Below are 24,695 nucleotides of genomic sequence, written 5' to 3' on the forward strand. Positions count from 1 at the left end.
TGGGGACCGTCTGTTTCTCGGGCTGCTTGGAAGCTAGCGGTCATTCCCTTGCTCAGCAGGGTCCCTGCTACTCCAACACGTCCCGGGAGACGAAGGCGTGTGTGCGGGCACCCGGGGCCCGGGAAACCCCTCCCAGCCACAGGGGGCACACGGGGCCAGGTCACCTTGTTCTTGCGTTTCCTGCCTGGGAGGGGCGCTCCAGGGTCCGGCTGTGTAACTTCCCGGCCACGCCAACAGGGATGTGGCTAAAACGCAGGAGCAGTGGGAACGCACGGGTCGCTTAAGCCTGGAGCTTTCGTAGGTGCCACATTACAGCTTGGTTTGTTTGTTTGACCAGAGACGGCTCATAATTCAGAACAAATGTGGCCGAAGAGTTCAAAAACGCAAAACCTGACGAACTCCGAGAACTTGTTATATCCGCTCAGGGACATGAACCGTGAGATCCGAAATGACCCACCTAATCTACACCGAGATCTTGGTCAGATCACGCCTGGAAAGTATTCTCTCGCTCCCAGGGTTGCTAGCGGGGGCCCCAGACGGGAGAGAAAGCGCCTCTCAAAGCGCCCTGTCCAAGCCTCCGAGGTCTGGCTCCCCCGGCTCGCGGCAGTGCGCGGACGCGGTCTTCTGAGAGCAGACGCCGCAGGGGAGGAGCTGTGCTGGGAGCTTACTGGAGGAAACACAACTGGAAACGTGACTAGGGCAGGGTGCAGGGACAGGGGGACGAGCCATGGGACTGAGAAGTAAGTCTGACCCCAAACGAGGGGAGAGGAAGAAGGGAAGTTTGGCGGTCACATCCCAGACTGCCATCGGGTCTAGGGCTCGCGGAGGCCGTCGGCCAGTCTCCCAGGGCCGCCTCTGAGTCCCCACTGTGCCCTGCTGCGGGCTGGGAGCAGCCTGGGGTACAGGGGGCTCCTTCTCTCCCTGCCCCCGAGGCCTGCAGAGCCCGCTGTGGGTATTCCCTGGCTCTGCAGGCGGTTGGGCCTGAGCGGATCAGTGGGGCTGTGGCCTCAGGGTCTCTCACGGTCGGAGGTGTGGAGGTGCTGGGGACCCTGCTCCTGGGCTCTGGGCCTGTGGGTCCCGGCGTTTAGGAAGCTGGGGTCGTCGGGGGTGCCAGGTTCCTGCGGCGGGGAGGAGACCAGGTCCTGACTTGGGGGGTTGCTCCCCGCTGGCTGCCCCCGCCCCACGAGCCCTCCCAGAGGGGCCCTGATCTCACGGCATTCCCGGCCCCGCAGCGGGGACCCAGGGCAGACGCTGCAAACCGGAAGGTACTGGGGGCTCGTGCGCCAGGCTCTAAGAGGGCGAAGGGGGTGCCAGGCTGGACCGGCAGGGGACAGGATGGCTGGTCCCGCCGGGTGGCTGTGGGCCGGGCTGCTGGGCATTGAGCGTAGGGGTGGGGGCAGGCAGGCGCACCGGGTGCTGGAGAGGATGAAGCCTTCAGGGAGGGGCCTGTGAGGGAGTGAGTTTTCTCTGAACTTGTGAAGTTTTTGAAGATAAATGCTATATTCGTCGGAGTGAGTTTTCTCTGAACTGGCAAAGTTTTTGAAGATAACTGCTATATTCGTCGCTGAAAGGAAGATTAGAGAAAACAAAACTAAAACCAAAAAGTAAGGTATTGTGCAAAAAAACCTGTAAGACAGGAGAGACGTGAGGTAGGGGGCAGACAGAGGCAGGAAGGGAGGGGAGAGGGAGGGAAAGAAAGAGGGATGGGGAGAGGGAGGGAAGGGGGAGGGGAGTGAGGGAAGGGAGGAGAGGGAGGGGGAGGGGAGGGAGAGATGGAAAAGTGAGGGGGAGGGGAGGGAGAAAGGGAGGGGAGGGGGAGGGGCAGAAAGGAAGGGACACTGAGTGGAAGAAGGTGTTATCAGAAGAGGAGAAGGTTGAACAGACGTGGGAAAGCAGAAATATAAAAGGGTAGGAATCTCAGGGAACATCCCCCGCGTATTAAAAAGTGAACGCTTCTTGAGACGCTTTTTCCACAAAACCCAGAATCCCCATTCATGGAGGCCTCTGGAGGGCCAGTGTCTCCCCAAAGCCTTGGTGTCCCCTTTCCAGCCTCCCCGCAGTTCTCGTGTTTATCGTAAATTGAGGAGAGTGCGCACCCCCGGGTTCCCCAACGAAGAGGTGTGCTCCTCTGGGACAGGAGCCCCTCCGGAGTGAGCAGAGGCCTGAGGACAGCCCGGTGGACGCGTCAGCTTTTCCCCTCAGGCGGCAAGATGATCCCCCTCGAGGCTAACACGGGACACATTTTCCCCGTCAGCTTTGCTCACGGCCCCGGTGGGACAGGCTGAAGTCACACACTGATAACTCTTATAATTTCCATACCTTAAATAATTTAACGTGAAATCACATAAATAAAATGCTATAACTGAGCATAATGCTTTATACATTTTCTAATAATCCTAGCCTTTTAAATTAGCATAATAACACTTAGAATAATTGAAGAATTTAATTGCATGGAGCACTGGAATATTATCTGCTGTGCTGGGCGCCACGATGAAGCTCTGATTAGCTTTAATTTAGTTGGTTTTCTCAATTTAGTTTTCATATTAGATATTCCAGCAGAAGTTAGCTGCACGCACACGAACCGCGGGACGCGTAATTGTTCATAAGTGCCTACGCGCTTTGCCGAAAATCTCTAGACATGCCATTTTTGACCTTAAAATAGAGGAAAAGAGTCAGTCAGCACAAATAGTAGCTATGGCCTCCTTTCTGCTGTGTGTCCATGATTGTCGACATACCGAGGGTAAGTTCCAGCGCGCTCGGGGGCTAAGCTGTCTCTTTGCTCCCCCCTCTGCCTTGCCCCTCCACCCACCCTTCATCCGCAGCCACGGGAGGATGGCTGTGTTCACAACACTGGAGTCCGTTCATTCCACAGCAGCCCTTCATGGTTAATGTAAGAATAAATTCTACTTTGCTCACATTTCACAAATGTAACAGCAAGAAACGAGATTCTGCATGAACCTTCTGCGTATAAATACAGTTTTTAAGTCTCTCTCAGAGAGCCTCATGAGGCATGGACATCACTGATGGAAAAGAAGATTTTGCTAGAAGAAAAGTGGATATGTAAACTTTGCAGTCCCAAACAGATACCTCAGTGGGGCCAGCATATTTTCAGTTTCTAAGAGGATTTAACCCAGAATTTCTTTAGTGATCCCACCATGACAGTGTAGTCCTTTACTTCTGCTGCACGAAAAATTACCAGAAGCCTAGCAGGTTCACACAACACGCTTCCTTTGTTGCACCGATGTTGCGGGGAGTCGGGGCCCTCTGCAGGGGAATCAGGGTCCTCTGTAGGGGAGTCGGGGTCCCCTGTGGGGATACATTGCGTGCCGGCTGGTCTGGTGCTAACCTGGAGGCCGGACTGGGAAGGAACTGCTGGAAAGTTCACTCAGGTGTTGGCAGATTTCCCTTCCTTGATGTTCTCGGCCTGGGGCCCCACGTTCTTGCTGGCCTTGGACAAAGTCTGTCCTCAGCGACTAAAGGCCACCTCAGCGGATCACCATTTGGGCTCCCAGGGTTGCTGGGACTCCTTGGGAGCCAGGACAGGCAGACTCTACAGTGAGGCTGTCTAGGAACCAGAGTTCCCAGGGCAGAATGTTCCACACGGAAGCCCCATCCCGGCTCCTTTGCCAGATTCTGTAGGACGGGTCCGAGGGAAGGGGACCGTACCAGGAAATAGACACCAGGAAGCCAGGGTCTCTGGGCCACCTTTGGGTCTATGAACCGCATACGCATAGAAACCCTGTCCGAACGTCATTGGAGAACGCAAACCAAATGAGGGCTTGCTGATTTCCTTCCAAAGGAGCTACAGATGTATTCAAGCTTATCATATTTTCAATGTCTGACGGTCATTTCTAGAATTTGGAGTTTCCATATATTCTCAAAGGAACAGATGACATCCCTCTAAGCTCAGGCTGTCTTTTTCTACCCCACACAGCATCTCTGATGAAGACGTAGGGACACATACACACACGGCACAACGCAGACACACACACGTCCACAGACACGCAAACACACCCTTGCGGGGAGACGGGCTCTCAGGATTTCTCCCTGCCCTCGCTTCCGGGATTCCCGGGGACTAACGTGCGCTCTCCAACGGAACGCAGTTGCTTTGTGCTGCATGAGAAGCACTGAGTAGGTCTGCCTGGCTCCCGCGTGTGGGATCCGGCCCCGTTCCATCCTCCGGGCAAGTGCCCCTGGCTCACTTACCCTCCGTGGTCTCTGAGCTGCACGTGGGCACCTGCACGTCACAGGCCCATGCCTTCAGAGCGTGGTCCAGATCCCGTGACTTCCCGTAGCGCTGACTTTCATGCCAACGGTTACAAAAGAGCTGCTATTCACTCCCCGTCGGGTAAGCGTCGCTAATGAGGAGAAGCCGTAAGCTGTAGTGTAAGAGGTGGGTTGTTGGACTGCCTGGCTACCCTGCATACCGATGGGCGACAGTGAATGTCAGGGCCCCAGAAGGAAAACGCAGAGAGACTGGCCAAGACCAGCCTTCTTACTGGAAAACACAGCTTAAAATATGCGCACCTTTGTTGATTGTGTACAGTGTTGGCTTCGTGTCGAAAGGGCTGTGCGCGGTCCTCCTGTGTGACAGATTGGGCCTGGGGACTGTGCCCACTGTGCCCCACTGGAAGGTGTCTGGTCCGGGGAGTGTGGTCCTGGGGATGCTGGGGAACCCAGGCCCATGTCCCAGAAGGAGGTGTGGTCTGTCACGTGGAAAGACAGTTATGTGCACAGAAGGGAGGGGGCGGGGGTTGGTGTCAATGCCGATTATGTGAAGGAATTTCTGGAAGACCCTTGGTCTCCGTGGGGACTTGTTTTGGCTAATCAATGGCAAGGCCTGCAAACACACAGCCCCTTCTAAGTAAAACTCTCCAGAGCATGGACATGATTTATAAGCGGAGCCTCTGCCCCCACCTGCTTACAGGGGGACAGTCGGCGGTATGGTCTGAATGCTCGTGTCCCCCCAAAATTCATATGTTGAATCCGAGCCCGGGATGTGATAGAATCTGGAGGTGGGGAGGGGATCAGTGCGTGAGGTTGGAGCCTCATGAACAGGATCCGTGTCCTGCTGGAAGGGACCCCAGAGAGCCCCTCACCCCTCCTGCCCTGTGAGGACACAGCGGGAAGAGGGCCCTGCATGAACCGGGAAGCTGGCCTGAACGGCACACGGAGTCTGCGGGTGCCAGTCTCCGGAACTGTGGGGGATAAGCGCGTGTGGCTTATCAGCCACCGGCCTGTGGCACTTCGTGACAGCGGCCGAAGCTAAGACATCAGACGGGACCTTGGCCCTCGTCGCTTAGGAAGCACCCACTGTGATGTCAGTCACCAGGGCTGCTGGTCCTTTTTCTTGGGACTTTGGAAGATTCACTGAACGAAGCTCTTCACAGTGAACGGGGTTGGAAGGAGGGACAGAGAAGCCCAGGGAGTCCGTGCAGAGAAGAGGTTTCCTGCCCGAGCGAGAAGCCTGAGAAACAGAGGCGTTAGGCAAAGAAATGAGGTGCTGGGGACAAATGAGATGCTGGTAGTGGCCACAATATGGCTTTCCGTGCTGGACTCCAAGGCTCAGAGTGTCCCGGGCCAAGCCGCCAAGCCCCCGCCACTGCTCCAGGGAAGGGTCCTTTCTGCTCCTCCAGCCCACGGGCTCCGGGCGCTCCTGGGCTTGGGCCTCCACCGTCACAGGACCTTCTCTCTGCGTGTCTCTTAAAAGGACACTTGCCATTGCATTTAGGGCCCATCCGGCTCATTCAGGATGATCATCACAAAATTCATCAGCTAATCGCATCTGCGAAGACTTTCCCACCTCAGGCCACATCGACAGGTCCCGGGACTGGGGCATGGACATATCTTTTTGTGCCCACCCCCTGCCCCCCGCCCTGGTCTCTAGGGAGGAAGGCGGACAGGTGGAACGCCCCAAAGCTGAGTCATGCTGGGTGAGGGGGCATGAGGGGTTCAAGTAGCACCTGTTCGCCTCGTGAGCCTGTGGGCTCCCGGGGACTCGGACCTTGGTGCTTCTCTGGGTCCCCAGGCCCACGCTGGCCATCTGGAGCCTCCACCTCTGTCCACTGGCACGACACTCTTCAGGGGACAGAGCAAATCAGTGCTTGGCTCGGAGCCCCCCAGGGCACACGCAAAAACCTCAGCGTGCAGTGCCGTCCCCAGGGGTGACGAGACGAGGGCCATACTTAGGCAAGCGGCCTCTGTGTTTTGGGTACAACTGGCTCAGCCCTGGGGCTCGATGGCCCAACAAGTCAGGTTGACCCTGAATATCTGAGCGATTCTCAACATCACCCACAAATCGAGGGAAGATTCCCAGAAACCACAAGACCTCGGCTTCTTCCACGTGCGGACCCTGAGCGGGAGACAGTAAGGAGCCGAGCAGAGAGGACGGGACGATCTCCAGAGCGCCAGGCCTTTGCTGTAAAGTCTACATAGAAAGGAACACAGCCTCTGTGATCTTACCTGCTATTTTATTATTATTATTTTTTAAGCAGGCTTCATGCCCAGCGTGGAGCCCAACCCGGGGCTTGAACTCACAACCCTGAGATCAAGACCTGAGCTGAGATCGAGAGCAGGACGCTTAACCGACTGAGCCACCCAGGTGCCCTTTACCTGTCATTATCATCCCTTCTCTGTCTTTGCTCACGTAGAAAAACGCACACAGGCATGCACACGTGAATACGCGCACACACGGACGCACGGTCTCCCGGGGGCGCACACGAGCACACACATGGAAAGAGGCTGTCTCTCAGGGAAGCGTGTGAAAGGGCGACACTTCCCTGTGGGGTTGGCTGAGGGGAGGCTGGTCCCGGTGCCGTCTCGAGGAGGCGTGGGCTCTCCTAGAGAAAACCCGCGGAGCCAGTGATTGATTTCATCGTCTTAAAACCCTGTGGGTCTGACAACCAATTACAAGATTGTTAATCACCAGTTTGCCGTGAACGCGGGGTGTGCCCGTTGCATGAGAACCCTAATTATCCCGTCTCCTTGACTGACAGCAGGTTGGCTGATGCCTCCTTTGTGGGAACCCGAAGGTGGGACCGGGGCTCGCCTGGGACGGCAGACCCCGAGTCTCTGTTGCAAGAAGGCCGCGTGGCCGGAGCTCACACACCGGTACCCCCGTGGAGAGAAGAGTCTGGCGTGTTCTCCTCTTCTCTGGGTGGCCTTGCTCCCGCCTGTGCGTGATTGTGAGGTGTGGACGTGCAGAGGAGCCTGTGACTTAGCCTTTGCTCATCTGTGGAAGCTTACAGGAGTCCTGTCTGAGGAGCGGCGTGGGGAGAAGTAACTCAGAGGGCTCTCCCGCTCACCTTGTTGACAAGAGGTGGATCCCGAGGGGCAGGAGATCCCCCGAGTGTAGACGGACATCAACATTCTCAACACTGACCGGGTGGGCCCCAGCATCAGACTCAAGGGAAGGACCTTGTGGGGCCACCGCTCACGTGGGACAGACCTGGGCACATGACCTTGATAAGGGTAGGCGGGACCGGACCCTCAAAGGGCAAGTCTGCTGAGCATGAGAGGACAGAGAGGATCTATCAGGAGCCCAGGCCGCCCAGGTTGCGGTGGGGAAGGGGAGGGCTGGCTCCGTGCACAGAGGTCACAGAGGTGGTGTCTCGAGCCCGGAGGCCCGGGTGAGCTGGGGTCTCTGATCACGTTTCCTGATTCGTCTGGCACCACTCTACCTCGTTGTGCGACCGAGGCAAGGTTTAAACTTGGCGGTGCGGGACGCTGGCCTCCCAGAAGCCACGCCTCTCCCGCAGCCCCAGGCGGTCGAGGACGTCAATCCCAACGTCAGCCGTTTGGTGTGCGTGGGACAGGGCAGAGGAAGGCCGCGTGGACGCTTCGTCGGCAAACAGGAGGCGAGCCGGCCGGCAGCTGCAACCCCCAGCCCAGCGAGACAGAGGCCCCCCCAGGTGGCTGCAGGAGCAGGACCCCGTCTCTACACCTAGGTGCCGCCCCCGGCCCGTCCCTGCATGGACCTAACTCGTGCACCCGCCCGCCCGTGACCATGCATTCCGCTGCTTCTCTCAAATGCAACATTTAGAAAAGCGATCCAGTGTCCCCATGCTCTTGTGGCAGAATGGATCTGCCCGGTGGCTCATCTGATGGCTGGCTCAGGAGCACGTGTGTGAGCCCAAGGGCCTAGGCCTTCGGGTCTGCAGGTTCCTGTGTCTCCGAACACCGGAGATGAGTCACATTTTCTCCAGCCCCAGCTGAAGGTCCAGGGCCGGGAAGGTGAGATGCGGGCCGTTGGATTCTCCTCTTCCCCCTGCACCCCGGCGCCCCCCTCGGTGTGGCGGTGCACACCCGTGAAGGGTGCGGGTCCCGGGCCAGGCCCTGCCACCCACCAGCCATGACCTGGGGCGACAGAATCAGCCTTCCTGTACCTCTGTCTCCTTATCTGCAAAATGGGACGGTGAGCACGGTTCTGACCTCAGTGACTCACTGTCAGGATTAAACGGGCTGATACATATGGAGACAATTCTTAGAAATGTAACTGCCTTTAAGTACGGCTATGGCTGAACTACAGCCTCCGGCATTTGCCTTAGAATCTTCTCCAGGAAGAAAAAAGGCCGTCTCTCCTCTAGTGGGATACTTGCATGGTGCCAAAGCTTCACAATCACTGCAATGTTGAGGGCGGGGGGCGCCTGGGGGGGCTCAGTCGGTGGAGCGTCCGACTTCGGCTCCGGTCACGATCTCACAGTTCATGAGTTCGAGCCCCGCGTCGGGCTCTGTGCTGATGGCTCGGAGCCGGGAACCTGCTTCAGAGTCTGTGTCTCCTTCTCTCTCTGCCCCTCCCCCAGTCATACTCGGTCTCTGTCTCTTTCTCAAAAATAAATAAGCATTAAAGAAAAACCCATCATCGCAATGGGGAAAATGCCCCTTTACCAGGAGGGCCCCGTGGGCTCATCTCCACAGCTGACCACACAGGTGGGAGCTCTGACGTCATGTAATGGGGGCTGCAACATCACCCGTCAAGTATTTTTGCCCCTAAAATGTTGAGACTGAAGCCAACCTCTGTAATACATCGTGCATCCCGAGATCTCACATGCTTAAGAAACCTTACAGTGTCTTTTTAAAAAACAATTTTTAATGTTTATTTATTTTTCAGAGAGAGACAGAGAGAGAGAGAGAGAGAGAGAGAGCGCACAGGCAGGAGAAGGGCAGAGAGAGAGGGAGACACAGAATCCGAAGCAGGATTCAGGCTCCGAGCCGTCAGCACAGAGCCCGGCGCGGGGCTCGAACCCACAGACGGAGAAATCATGACCTGAGCCTAAATTGGATGCTTAACCTACTGAGCCCCCAGGCGCCCCTAGAGGGCTTTTTAAAACACAAATTCTTGAGACCTGCCCGCCCGTAGAGGTTCAGCTTTAGGAGGTCTGGGGTGAGTCCCAAGAATTCCCCTTTCTAACAATCTCCAGGGTCTTGGCGGTGCTGCTGATTGGCTGGAGATCTAGGGGACACAGGAACAAGTTACGTGATCCCGAGAGGAACTCATCCGACAGAGGAGGCATTTCGGACCCTGACTGTCCTAGAATCTTCAGGAAAGTTAATGTCATGAGAAAAAAGAAAAAAAAAATGGAGCAATTATGCAAGAATAAAGACGACAAAAAGCCTCACAGCCGCACAGCCGATTGCAATGTCTGTTTCTAGATTAGATGCTGGTGCCCAAACGAGATAAACCAGCAACACGAGGGTGCCTGTGACTTCTTGCAGAACCTGCTTATTAACGGGGTTCACCATTCCCTCCAGCGACCTTGGAGAAGGTCAAGGAGCAGAGCCTGGCAGGTGCTCACCTGCTGGAATCGGGCGGACCACACCCTGGAGCCGGATTAAGCGTGTGCAGCAACCCCAGGGACGACGCTGGACGACTTCAGCGACCTGCTGCACCTGCCTCTCTCCTGACTGGATCCTTTTCTTTCTTTGTGGGCAAGAAAACACGTGCGAGAGCCGTTTAACTGTCCCAGGCTCCGTCATGGTCTTTCCTGTCAATGTCAGCGCCCCAGGTCACATGCCCCCCACACGTTTCGAAATGATAAAAAACGTACTTACAGACCATAAAAGCATCCCTACTGTCAGGACATTTAATCCCTGGTCCAAGCGTCCAGGTTTTTCTTCGGACGTTCTGACGCACCGTAGGCACAGCCAAAGCCCGGTCTTTACTTTGAGGAACATTAAGAAACTACAAAATGTGAATTTTCCATTTGGGGAGACATGGATTATTTTTTAAGTTTATTTCTTTATTTTGAGAGAGAGACAGAGAGAGAGAGAGCAGGGGAGGGGCAGAGAGAGAAGGAGAGAGAGAATCCCAAGAAGGCCCCGCGCTGTCCGCACAGAGCCCGACGCGGGGCTCGAACCCACAAACTGTGAGGTCCTGACCCAAGCCGAAGTTGGATGCTGAAGTGCCTGAGCCCCCAGGCACCCCTAGACATGACCTCTGTTCCCTTCTGCAGCTACAGTTGGACGTTGGTTGGGATTTGAGAGTTCCCAGTGTAAAGAAGTCAGACCTGTGCTGAGCTGACAGGTCACGGGAGGAGACGGCCCTTGTGGCCATGGGAGGAGACGGCCCTTGTGGCCACGGCCGCATGACTCATAGGCGACATCACACCCAGCAGCCCCACAGCCAGCTTCGCTCCACACTGCGCCTTCCGTTCCACGAAGGCCCAGTTCTGCCTCAGACACGTGGCGGGGAGGTGGCACGCTGGAGTTGGAGGGCCGGCTGATCTTGTTGGGAGGTGCGTTTTCAGAATCAGGAAAAAAATACACGTGTATTGGTTTGTATAACCGGAACCAGGTAAAGAGATTCCCTGACTGTTTGCCGAATAACGAAACAAGACTCCAAAACCTCTCCTTTAACACGGAGCCTGGAAAATGCACGATCGATGGGAAAACCATCATGTGATAATTTAACAAATCCAGAGACTGGGTTTAAATTGAAGTTCGCTAATAACAGACGTTCAAAGCTACAGGCCGACACCCTTTTACATCCGTGTTGGAAAAATACGCTGCAAACCTAGGAAGCTGACGTTGGCCCCTGGCGTTTAAAGCTCAGGGAGTTCTTCACGTGAAAAGCCGCGTCTTGACCTTGGTGTCAGAGCACAGGCTGTTTCCTTGGTGTGAGAGACAGCTTTGCAGGTAATTGTATTTGCTTGTTCTTCCTTCCCTTGGCTTCTTCTCTGGAACGCACTGGGGTCGTAGGATGCGTTTGCAGAGCGTTGAGCAGCAGGGGCGTGAAGGTGAGGGGCATGTGCGCAGGGGGTACGGAGAAGGCTTGAACCTGGGCGTTGCACCTTGGAGGCTGTCTCACCGAGGAGAACCTGGTGTCGAGGAGAACACGCACACGGGGAAGTGGGGGCAGCTCCTGCGCCTGGCTCCGCCATCATCTCTGATTCAGGATGTCACCGTGTGCCAGGCCCTGCGGGGTCCTGGGGGTCAGCGAGGAGGCCCCGCACTCCAGGAGGGCCGGCCTGGGGGCAGGGGCCTGGGAAACCAAACCTCCACAGACGGGGTGTGTGCATGCAGCGTGGGGAGTTTCCCGTCTACCGCACCCACCTCCAGACACCTTGGCCGCCTCCCGCTGCCTGCCTGGGACGGGTGGGGTGGACCCTGAGGACGTGACCGGCCTTCCGAGAGGTGAAAACAGAGAAAGGAGGGATAAAGGAGGGGCTCGGAGCTGTTTCCAGCAACGGGTACTCACAGCGATTCCTCAAAGGGCAAAGTCCGCGAACGCCGCTCAGTCTTCCCCAAAGGGCGTGGTTTGCAGTGTCCTGACGTCTTCAGGCCTGAATCTTCCCTCTGAAGGGACAGAGGCGGCCATGCAGCCAGACCCAGGAGCTGGAGGGCAGGTAAGGCAGTTACCCTGCCCCGTGGAAGCCCGTCCTCCCGCACGCTTTCTGCTCAAGCACCCCGCCTCGGCAGCATCCTGGCTCCCAGCTGCCGGACCTTGGCTCCCAGAGCCGCTGGGACGGTCCTGGCCGGGGGGCCGCAGGTCTGAGCCACCACCGGGGCCCGGGGCTCAGAGCAGAGGCTGCAGCGACGCGGGACACGGGGCAGTCGTGACTTTGTCCAGGGGCACAGGCGCCTCCTCCACCTGCTGCTGGGAGCTTAGAACAAAGGGAAGCTTCTGCTGACGCTCTTGCTTTGTGCTCACGGAAGTGGAGTGAGCGAGCCCTCCGGGAGGAAGAAGCCACATTACGACAAGGGACAGGGAAGGACCTGCCATTGAGGCAGAGCCTCGAAGGACATAGAGGTAGGATTTTCTACTGGGTTTGAAGCTCACACACACACACACACACACACACACACGGGGAAAGCACAGAAATTTCCTGAACGCCACCATGCAGAGAAAGCCTCCTGTCAGTTTGGTAACTGTCTCCCAGAGACAGCCATCCACCTCGGCCTGAATCAATGAAACCTTAAGCAAAGCCGGTGAATTAAATTAAATCAGTGCATCTTAACCTGAATTAATGAAAATGCACGCGTGAAGAGTCGGGGGTCAGGTCTCATGTCAGCACGCTCAGGCATGTTACGTTTATCTGCAAGAAGGGCATCTTGGTGGTGTCCACACCATTTCAAAATTGGTTTGACATGTTGGGTAAAATACGAAAACCACATGGTAGCGGGAAGGCCCTTTGTCTGCAGTTTTAGGACCAGCGTTCTGTAAAAATTCAGCTGTTTTCTCGATACGTATTGGTCAGACGAATGGACATCTAATGAGTATGTTATTGACAGAAGCAAATGGTAAACTAATCTGAACTGATTCCACATTCATAACCCACAACGTGGTACATGTATCGTGCATATGCACACACCCACACATGCGTGTGCACACGTGTCCGTTCTAGAAGGAAGGTCCTGGAGTAGAGACGTACTGGAGCTGGGGAGGAAAGCAAGTTCGGTATATGTTTCTTTTCCCTTTCTTTTAATTTTAATTTTCTTTTATTTTTTAATTTTGGAGAGAGAGAGAGCGAGCCCAACATGGGGCTCAATCCTACGACCCTGGGTTCGTGATCTGAGCTGCAATCAAGTGTTGGACGCTCAACCTACTGAGCCACCCAGGAGCCCCAGTGTTGTTTTCTTTTTAACCAGAGGACCCCAAAAATGGTTACCACCTTCACACCCCGGTAGAGTTTTAAAATACATCCTCCAGTTTCCTTTTGGCCTCCGTTTTAAATGAGTTTAAGTGATTTTGAATAATTTGGTCTCAGATTTCAAATGGTTTCCCACACGCAAAAATGAAGAGTTTCCTTTAGAGAAGTTCAGTTTTGCAGTCAGTTTTGATTCACCTTTTTTTAAGCATCAGAAACAGACAAGAGTCTATAAAAATTAAGAGACTGCACAGTCTTGGCCCTCTGACGTGTTTCACGGGGCACTTCGTGGTGACTTCTGCGAATAAGTTTTTTTGCTCAGGGAGAAAAGGGCATCCCTCTCAGTGGGATCCAGGCAGCCCATGCTCTTTGGCAGTGCGTGCCTGTCTGTCCCTGCCCCGTCCCATTTTTAATATTGCATCTCTGTGATTCTTCCCTTTGGTTTAAGTGGGACCTACAATGTGGGTAATGGGCTGCTTTCCAGTCTTCAGTTTGTCTCTAGAAGTCTCCTAAGGGGAAGCTGTTAACTCCAGTTCTGAGACACCAGCTGACTCCAATCTGGTGCCTCCCTGGTCATTCCCAAGTGGTCTGGACAGTGAAGGTTCGTTTCTGTCAGGGTCTGGGCATCAGGGCACCGAGAGGGCGACCGGCTTGCTGGGAAGAGGCCCACCTGTTTGCCACCCCATGGCTTCCCTGTCCGGTCCCTCCTCGTGACTTTTTTTTTTTTTTTTTTTACATCGGCAGCAGACTCTGATTTCTCAACCCCTCAAAACATTTTCTATCGTATTTGCTACGGGCATGAAATATCAGTCCTGGGACCAGCAAGAAATGCAGGGGACAATCTCCTTTTTAGCAATGCTTCTGAATGCCTCTCTGTGTAGTGAGCCACGTTGGAACAAAGAGAAGGCACAGGTTTGTGTGCAAGAGAATCCCTCCTGAGAATAGAGAGGGTCCATTAATAATAGAAATTAGTGAAATAACTGTATGTTTTTCTCTCTTTTGAAGGAAATTAAATCGTTTTTAAAAGGTCAAGTATAAAAAATAAAAGGTAAATTTTATTATGACATTAGAATTTATAAGTTTATATTATATTTATATAATTTTGTGCAGGGTGTATTATCACACATAACAAGATATATGTTATGGCAAATTATAAATTGTGAATAATATATTTATAATTATAGAACATACATTTGTATTGTATATTATAACTTAAAGTAACAATAAAATAATTAAAAATTTTTTAATGTTTATTATTTATTTTTGAGAGGGAGAAAGACAGAGCATGAGCAGGCGAGAGGCAGAGAGAGAGAGAGAGAGAGAGAGAATCCGAAGCAGGCTCCAGGCTCTGAGCTGTCAGCACAGAGCCCGATGTGGGGCTCGAACTCATGAACTGTGAGATCACGACCTGAGCCCAAGTCAGACACTTAACCGACTGAGCCACCCACGTGCCCCTAAAATAATAATTTCATAGGTAAAAATAATCAGCTGTCCTTGATCATTTTGAGAAGGATCAAGTTTCTGGATTCTTCCGCCATCTTTCTTGGTTTTCCTTCAATGAGGGCATACCGCCTGCTACAGATGCATAAGTGCACTTAACACTCCAGAGAACTGTGTCGTAAGGAGCTTCTTAGAACGACACGGTCCGTGATTTGGGTTCAGGTGTAAATTGTTTCAGGCCGGGGCACATGAATTGTTTCAGGTCTGAATTCAGGTCGGCCTCCAGAAAGCGGCTGACCCGGGAGTCAGACCCTCGCTGTCCAGGTGGGTTAGAGGCCACAAGACAGATCCACAGAGCAAGTTCCTCCTCACCGTATTCCAAACCCTGCTCGGCTGTGCTCGGCCGCCAGAAGCACCCCAGATGCCCCAGAACACAGCTGCCGCCTCTGCGCGAGGACCCCCAGACGCACGTGAGGAAAGAAAAACGTGACCAGCAAGGTAGGCACACCTCTGGCCTTATTTACACGCTAGCCCTCACACACCCGAAAATCCCAAACCTTAGCCCCAGTGTCGCGAACACCAAGCATCACGCAATTGACTAATTTGGCAGACTCCTGGTCGTTCGCATTCTCGAGATTGCTTCATTTGAGAACCAAAACAAACAAAGCCTCGCCACCAACGTGGGCCCGTTTGGGACGCGTCTTGAACTTGGCACCCACTCAGAAGAGCACCGCTGCTCCGGAGACGATTGAAGGGCATGACTGTTTCTTCTGTTCTATTCCTTCTGAGTAATACAGTAGCCAATTATCACAAGCCACTTTAACCACTTAGGGAAATGCCAGGAATTCTGCAAAGCATAAAAAGGCTACGGATTTTCGACTTGCTTCTCGTCTTTGCAGGTGTGAGAGAGGCACGGACTCCTGTCGGGCTACAGTGCCCGCTGTAAATGCACCTGTTTCGGGCAGAATTATGACAGCCAAGGTGACGGCCATGTCCTGGGGAGGCCTTGTGCACTAAAACAAGGCTGAGGATTGATGCGAGCCATGACCCTGGAATAGCTTGTTCTAGTAAGTAAATGAACTGTCTATCCACATAAAGTTAAAAAGAATTCTGGTGGAAGAAAAACACAGCCGTTTGAAAAGCAATCAGCAGACTTAAGGCAAACCAATCAGTGGTTAAAATAGGCAATTGGGCAAAGTGCTGATGGTTTTACTGCAATCCTGTCCTCACGCGGGGACACGGCCACAGTCTGTCGAGACTAATTGGTTTGCTCATTTTCATAAATGCACTTTTTCTCACACGATAAAGCCGAGTCACTCATTAATTTGTTCATTAATTTTTACAAACATTTAACAAAAAACCCAACAACCTGCACAAAAGCGTAAGGTCCACCATCAATGGTGGAAACTGGGGAGAGGCAAAGGAATTTCCAAGATGGCTGGTCTGACGAATCTGAAATTTATAACTGAAAAAGAAAATGAAAACTGAATACAAGCAAGTCACAGATGTCTGTCCTGATGGGCCTTTTTTTTTTTTTTTTTTTTCCTCTCTAAGCAGAAATTTGTATCTGTGTCTTCACTGATCTGTCCCTGGGACCTAGAGCAGTGCTAAGTATGTAGTAGGTGCCCAATAAATATGTGTTGAACAAGCAAATGGACGAACAATTGCAGTTAAAATATAACAAAGGCTGAAGAATATTTAGGAGGCGGAAATCCCAGCCCACAACCTTACACGTATGATCAAACAACCCGGTTTTTCCAAAGCCCAACCTGCTTGCTCCAGGGGAGCAGAAAAATTGAATTCCATCCACGCCGGGTAAGTTTCAGTGATTTTCTGGTTCCATCTTCCCTTGTCCTTTGGGGGTGCCAAGAGCCCTCTGGGAGCAAGCTGACATTCCAAGCTTGGGGGTGCTGCTCAGGGCGGGATGGTTCTCAACCCAGATGCTCATCCATTCTTGCCAACGTCTCCCCAGGTGGATTGCTGTGTGCCCTCTTCTTCCAGTCCTTGAGGGCACGTGGGAAACGTGGCTTGGCCGCCGCCCCCCCAACACATACAGACACACATGTCACTCTGCCCAGGTGGGCAAGGCTGTCATCTCTACTCTGAGGCTTTGGTTGCAGGCACAGCAGGGATGCTGGAGGCTGGCAGCAAATTCTAGACACAGAGATTCAACAGTCTTGAAGGCCCAGAATCTTCTGTGCTTTCTATCACTACCCTTTTCCTGGGGATTCTGGCCTAGGGCACAAAACACAGGCCCCATCCTCAGGAGACCCCATCAGGAAATTGCTAGATTCTCCTTGGATTCTGTCTCTCAAGCCCTTGTCCCAGAGAAGGGTCCGTCGGCTCCTCTGTTCTTCATGATCTATGTTGATGTCTGTCTCCTCACAAGGAAAAGAAAAAAACACATGTCTTTCGAAACTCAAGTATTTCCTTGAGCCTTAGAAGACTATTTTGGTGGCAAGAGACCAGAATGGACTTCTCTGAGTGTTCCTCTTTGGTCTGTGCTTTCTTGTCACCGAGGCAGGCAGCGTGCAGTCCTCGCCCTGGGTGGACGGCAGCCCCAGGGAAGGACTACGTCCCCAGTTAATGATTCAAAACAGTGCCATCCATAGATATCAAGCCAGGTGGGAATCAGTGGGGCAGGTACACGCAGAAGGGACATTTGTAAGGCAATAGGAGGCTTGAGTTGGGTCCACTGGGAAGGGAAAGAATGGTGGGCAGAGAGAAGATCCTGAGAATGTGGTCGGAGGGGAAGCAGAGAACACGTGTGCGCACACGAGTGCGTGTCCGCGGGGGGTGCGGCCTGCGGGAGCGATCGTGACCTCACCCAAAATGGACTCCGAGAGCTGGTTTGTGCAGGGGTGGGGGGTGCTCGGTCATGGGAGAGGCGGTTGGTGGATGCGATTCTCATCTATGCTCAACCGACCTCAACAGGCTTCCCTCATAATCTGAGTGAGTCTGATCCCAGCAGTTCCAAGTCCTCAAGAGCAGAGGTGAGGTTTCCCCAAGGAAGGTGAGGAAATGCCCGGACAAGAAGGTGAGGAAATGCCCTTGCGGCCGAGACTTCCCTGCCTGCCCGCTCGTCCTATGCGTTCCAGGCCTCCCTGGTCACCCTGTCAGTACAGCTGCACGGCCGCTCCCACCACACCTGTATCTTCGCTGCGGCTACAGTCTCCGGCCGCTTCTGTTTCTCTGCTCAGACCCGAGCTGGTACAGATTCGGGTCCCCGGGGGCTGCGGAGGAACACGGTCCGAAGGACGGGTTTTCTGAAGTGGCCTTGGCGTTTGGGGACTCGGCTCCTCCTGGGATTAGATCTGAAGACACTGAGAAGGCTCCTTCCAGGCGGAGACATCATCGTGCCGGGATGTGGCCGCAGAGACAGGCAAGGTATCGCCGCAGAGCACCCACAGCCACCTCTGTTCCGGCTGACCGCGTACGTCAGGTCGCGGTGCGGTTCGCTCAAGGTAACGGGTGCAATGAGATTGGCTGGTCGCTCCCAGCTTTGTCCAGAACGTGGGGAAGAATGAGCTCAGCTGTACACAGGAGACCCTGAAGTTTCTGTCTTCCCCGAAAGAAACTTTTCCTCCCGTAGCCGTGGGCCTGACGTTTCTGAAAGGCAAACTGGGTTTCGTCCAGTGGGTGACTGAACTGCAATGAGGTTTGAAGTCCTCACCTCAGGGCGCCCCCGGTCAAGGCGACGGCATGGGGCTGGAAAGGAGTGGGGCCCGGAGATTGGACCGGGGATGTGTCAAGAGCCCCGCCGGTGCTGTGCAGCCGGGTCCCTGATGCTGATGAGTCGACTCTGCTCGTGGAAGCACCAGCTCGCCCCGTCTGAGGAGCAAACCTGCCTGGCCTGAGGACAGAGTGTGATGGCCCCCCAGGTAGCCTCTCCTTGTTCCCCTCGTGTCATCAGCTGCCTGGGTTCCAGACCTCAGGTCGACTCAGGTCCCAGCACGACCCAAAGGGTGAGGTACAAAGTGTGGCCCCGAGAAGAGCCACGGCTCCCCATCCTGTGCAGACGGCCACCGGAGACCCCGAGAAGACGGTGTGGCCGTGGTGGCAGGATGGGAGGGATGAGGCCACGCCCCAGGGCTGCCCGGTGCCTCCAGAGGCAGGAAGAAGCAAGAAGGAATCATGTTCCAGACACTTCAGAGGACTGTGACGCTGTCCACGCCTGGATCCGGATGTCTGGCTCCCAGAACTGTGAGGACAGGGGTTTCCACGGCGTGGAGCCCCCAGTTAGTGATTTGTCACGGCATCTCCGGGCCTCCGACACAGTCGCGCTCCTCTTCCGTGGCCCCATCACACAGACCCGAGGGAGGCACCCTGCCCCGGGGTTGGCAGACATCCCTCCGGCCACTGTGAATCTCGGATCGCGGAGGGTCCGAGAAGGCAGATCTGGGTTGAAGGAAGCCTGTTCCAGGGCTCACGACACCTGCACTCTCTTCCCACTTTGCCCCCCAGGGCAGCCTCTGGTCCCCAGCAAATCATTCCATTTTCCATCTCTCCTTACAGAACAGCGGCCGGGACGCTTGTGCCCAAAGGGGCCGAAAGACGCACATCTGAGAGCACCAGCTGGATGCGGGGGCCGGGGACCGTGCCCCTCCCGGTGTGGTCAACCGGGGACGGTAACCGCACCGACCTCACGGGGTTCGTGGGAGCACGAGGCGGTGTGTGTGGAGCACCGAGCACATCCAACCTCCGGGGCAGCTCCTCTCGTCCACGTGGCGCATGGCGCACCCGTGATTTCAGGAACGAGGGTCACCCCCATTCTCTCTTCCCGTGGGAACATCATCCTGCTCGGAGCCTCCAACTTCCACCGGTGCGGTGTTCTCACCTTACAGCACTTTCCGTTCGTCCTCTTCTAATCCCTGAGAACTTTTTAAAAGACGTGTTAAAATAGACATGTCACAAGATTTGTCGCGTTAGCCTTTCTAAGTCACAGTTCAGCGGCATGAAGTCCATTCACACTGTTGAGTGACAGTCCCCGCAAGGCGTCCGCAGAGCCTTGTCACCTTCCCGGAATGAAAGTGTGCCTCCTCCCGCCCTGGACAACCTCGAAGCTCTCCAAATATTGTCCGGAAGTGAAATCTTACAACATTTGGGCTTGCGGGTCTGGCTTATTTCACTCAGCACGATGTCCTCGAGTTTCATCCGTGTCGTGGTACATGTTGGAAGTCCTTTCCCTTTCAAGCCTGAATGCTGTTCTGCTGCGTGGGGGGCCATGCTGTGTCCACGCACGCTGACCGTGTCCACCTCTCGGCTATTGTGGGTGGTGCGACCACGGCTGTGAGCACACAAGCGTTAGTTTTGGGGACACAGGGCCAGAAGAGCACTTTCTGGACCACGTGGCAGCTCTCAGTGTCACTTTTCTTTTTCTTTTTTTAATTTTTTTTTAATGTTTATTTTTGAGAGAGACGGAGACAGAATGCAAGTGGGTTAGGGGCAGAGAGACGGAGACACAGAATCCGAAGCAGGCTCCAGGCTCTGAGCCGTCAGCACAGAGCCCGACGCGGGGCTCGAGCTCACGAGCTGTGAGATCATGACCTGAGCCGAAGTCGGACGCTCAACCGACTGAGTCCCCCAGGCGCCCCTCGGTGTCACTTTTCGAGGCACTCGCTACTGCTTTCCCTTTTCGAGAACGTTGGGCATACTGATTCTATCATATCTCCGGGATTGTTATGATATTTGCAGCTCTTGGGGGTGCTTCGGCATGTCGCGGCTTAGCGTTTCTTTTTTCCCTTCCTGTTTTGTTTCTCTCTTCGGTTGGAGCTCGGTTGGCCCGGAGGAACATCTCATTGGTTCCCCTGGGGTCTGGGCTCTGGACCAGCCCTGGATATTCACGCCCGAGGTAAGGAAAGTGCCAGCCCCCACGTTTTGTGAGACAGGCCTGGATGCCCGTGATTTTAAGAGACAGTTTCCTCTTCCTAAGCAGGTCAGTAGCCTCCGTGCTACATTCCTGAACACTGGGTCCGATTCCTCGCGCTGCCTTACAAGGAAGCAGCAGCGGCTGCTGAGTTATGAGTCTTTGCAACTCCTGGCCTCCCTGGCCCGAGGTCGGGGTGCCTGGGGGCTGTGGAAGGCCAGCCGGCCCCCAGCCAGCACCCACGCCAGGTGACAGGTCACCGTGATGGCGGTCTATGGGTTCATCTCAGCTCACTTAAAACAAAATTCCCGGGCACCGGGAGATGTGCCATTTGAGCTCAGCTGTATACTTAAAAGCAACCTTTTTATTTCAAACTAATTGTAAGCTCACAGGATGTTTAAATACGAGGCAGAGGCGTTCTTTCTACCCTTCACCCGGCTTCCCTCAATTGTTCTGTGAAACCATGAATGTTAAAAATTTTTTTAAAAATTGTATCTTACAAAACATGTCTAGCGTTTGAAGCAGAATTGCTGTAACCATGGGGTCCACACCACTGCCTGAACCCCCTTTTCAAATTCTCTTATGAGGCTTTGTGATAGCGTTTTATTTTATAGGATTTTATCCACTGATACATCACTCTGGGGGGGGGTGTTTGCACATGTGCGCGTATGTATGTGGTGAGTACTATGGTGTGGGTGTGCATTTGTGTCTGTGTCTGTGTGTGCATGTGTGTGATATGTCATTTGTGTACTGGTGTGTGTGTGTGTGTGTGGTGTATTGTGGGTATACGTGTGTGTGTTAAGTGTACATGTGTGTGGTGTGTGTGCATGTGTGGTGCATATGTGTTTTCTGTGTGTGTATGTGTGTGATGTGTGCGCATGCGTGTGTATGGTGTGTGTGTGGTGTGTGTGCAGGTGTGTGTATGGTGTGTGCATGTGCATGTTTGGGGTATGTGCACGCGTGAGCGTGTGCATGTACACACGTGTGCTTCGTGTATGTGCATACGGACACGTGTGTGCTTCCTGTGTGTACATGCAAACACGTGTGCAGCCCGCGTGAGCACGTGCATGTGTGTGGCCCGCGTGTGCACATGCACACGCGTGTGTGTCCGTGTGGAGTGGTCCACGTGCCAGCCCAAGCCGGCTCTTCTCAGCAGGCAGCATTCGCACGTTTCACCGGTCTCGCCTTCCGGGCCACAGGCACCTGCTAAGAGGGGCTCCGCCAAGTGTGGCCGAGCCCAGTGCCGCCTGCAAGACCCCCTCGGAGAAACGCGGCCCCCCACGACACGAAAACGGAGGGGATTTTGAGTTCCTGTCTCCGGGCGGGGGTCAGGGAGAGGAGAGTTTGCCCGAGGGGAGGGGCTTCTCGTTCTGAAAAGGAGTGGGCGCTGGGCTGTTGGCCGTGTGCAGGCCGACAGGCGCTCCCGGCCAGGGCAGCTCGTGTGTTTTAAAGCTCAACGTCTCCGGGTGCTCGGAAACGTGGCGCTTTTGAGATGACGGCCTCGATCGCAAGTGAAAAGCGGCACACGCTGGGGTCAAACTCAGCCACACGTGTGGCCCTGCCACCGCCCTGCAGGCGCGGGCGGGCGTGGAGGGTCTCCTGCCGGGAGAGGAGGGCGGCGGGCAGGGGAGGTGCTCCTCAGCGCGGCGTCCCCGCTGGCCCCCTGGCCCGTGCGGGGCAAAGACTTCCTGCTCACGGGGGCACCCAGGGTTCGGAGAGGGCTGCGGGGGCAGGGTGCGCTGGGCACTAATTGCCCTTGTGGACTGTTTTCTCTTCAAACAGGACGTCCCCGTGCTTTGACAGAGTCAGCTCCCACGGTGACTTCTACGGCGTCACCGAGAAAGACTCCTGAAAGAGTAAACGTGCCCCAGAGACAGGCGTGCATCCGTGCACGCACCCGGGGCATCCACACACGACCCTGAGCCGCCCACACACAGACACGCATATATACACACACGTGTGTCACACACATTTGCACACACCCTTGCTCATGTGCACACACCCACACCTATGCACACACCCCTGCACATATGCACACCCCCCCCGCGCATATGCACACCCCACATGTGCACACACTCCCATGCACGCTCACACACGAACACATGGGCACACACCCTCGCACATGCTCACACCCCCCACATGTACACACCCCCCCACACATATGCACACCCACACATGTGCACGCACACCCACACATGTGCACACACACCCATGCACACTCACACACCTGCACGTGTGCACACACACCCATGCACACTCACACCCTCACAATGCACACCCCCCCACACTCCCATGCATGCTCACACCCCCTACATGTGGACACACTCCCATGCACGCTCACACACCCACACATGTGCACACACCCTCGCACATGCTCACACCCCCCACATGTACACACACCCCCGCACATATGTACACCCCCTGCACATATGCACACCCCCACATGTGCGAACACACCCATGCACACTCACACCCTCACAATGCACACACCCCCCACACTCCCATGCATACTCACACCCCCCACATGTGGACACATTCCCATGCACGCTCACACACGAACACATGTGCACACACCCCCACACATGGGCACACACACCCACACATGTGCACACCCCCATGCACATTCGCACACACACACCCATGCATCACATTGTTCCCAAGTTATAGCAGGTCTCATGTGAAACCCGGAGACAAACCCAGACACCCGAGTGCCCGATGCCGTGGGCACTGGCAAAGAGAGTCACGCTGCCCTCATGTCACACTCACCGGGACCTGTCATCGGGGTGTGACCTTTGCCAGAAGCAGAGGTGCTGACTCCCACACAAACGGTAAGCGACGAGAGGCGGGATTTCCTCCTGCCAATTACGGAGTGATTGCCATGTAATGAAGTTAATGTTTTGGGGGATTTACAGCCTGATATTAATGGTTTCTTCTCCAGACACTGTCCTCTGACTTCTTCGTTTTCACCCAGAGGTTTTTTTTTTAACAACAAAAGAAACAGGACAATATGTGAAGGCTCATTAATTCTCTTTAGTTTTGATTTTCCCCTTCTTCTTGCATCCGCCTCCTCCCGGAGGCGAGACAAGAGGCGGCCATCAGGCCTTTCCATAAACCCTGGTTCACGGGAGGGTGAAGGTGGCTGTTCCACATAGCTGCCTGCCTGGGGACGGGCCCCCTTCAATGCCCCGCCCTTTGCGGCCGCCGTTTTACGGCCTCCTTGATCACCAATTACACAACCAGGAACAATAGACCTACCGCTTTCGTGACTGGGCCTCAAATTTGCCTTGATTTGCCGTGTGCGCCCTAGCAACACTCCCCGTGCGAGGCGGGGGAGCCGAATTCCAGGACCGAAGACACATCGGGCCCGAGAAAGGCTCGCGCTGGGAACAATATGCTGGCTCCCTGCCCCCTGTCCCCGCCCGGATCATCCTGACCCCAGGCTGCCCCACTAGCACTCCACCTGACCTGAGGCTCCTGAAACGACCCTGCCTGCTCCTGGGGACCTTGCAAGGCCCTGCAGAGAGAGGGAGGCGGCCGGGAATGCGGCCGCCCGGGGCCCCGGGAAAAGTCGATCCCAAGTGGGGGCTCGGACGCACAGAAGTCAGGCTGCCCCCGGCGGTGCCACAGCCATCCGAGCGTGTTTCCAGGCTCGCCCCGCGGAGGCGGACGAGCCGGAAGCCCTCTCCTGCTCCGTGGGTGTGAGCTGGTGTCCGGGGACAGCTGCCCGGGTTCCGCACTCATTTCCTTTTAAAAGCGTGGGGGAGGGGCGCCTGGGTGGCGCAGTCGGTTAAGCGTCCGGCTTCCCCCGGGTCACGATCTCGCGGTCCGGGAGTTCGAGTCCCGCGTCGGGCTCTGGGCTGATGGCTCGGAGCCTGGAGCCTGTGTCCGATTCTGTGTCTCCCTCTCTCTCTGCCCCTCCCCCGTTCATGCTCTGTCTCTCTCTGTCCCCAAAAAAAAATAAATAAAAACGTTGAAAAAAAAAAAAAAAAAAAAAAAGCGTGGGGGAATCGCTGGGAGGTAAATCTGAGCAAAGTCCCAGGGCTGTTTTCCGAAATAAAGAGGCTGCTTCTGGCAGGGAGAGAATCGACAAACCCCACTTACTTAAAAACCAAGTTTCCCACACAGCCGCGCTGCTCCGCACTCCTTCGTCCGGCATCAGGACCCGCCAGCTCGGACACCGGAACCGCGAGACTGCTGTCCTTCCGTGATCTGTCAGCGTGGTTTCGGGAACCGTGATGGATGCTGTCCTTGCACCAGCACCTGTTGGGGCCCTTCCTCGTACCGCGGGCTTCCAGGAGAGCAAA

This window comes from Puma concolor, chromosome A1 (genome assembly GCF_028749965.1).
Source record: "Puma concolor isolate L17-30 chromosome A1, mPumCon1.1.hap2, whole genome shotgun sequence".
In the NCBI taxonomy this organism is placed as follows: domain Eukaryota; kingdom Metazoa; phylum Chordata; class Mammalia; order Carnivora; family Felidae; genus Puma; species Puma concolor.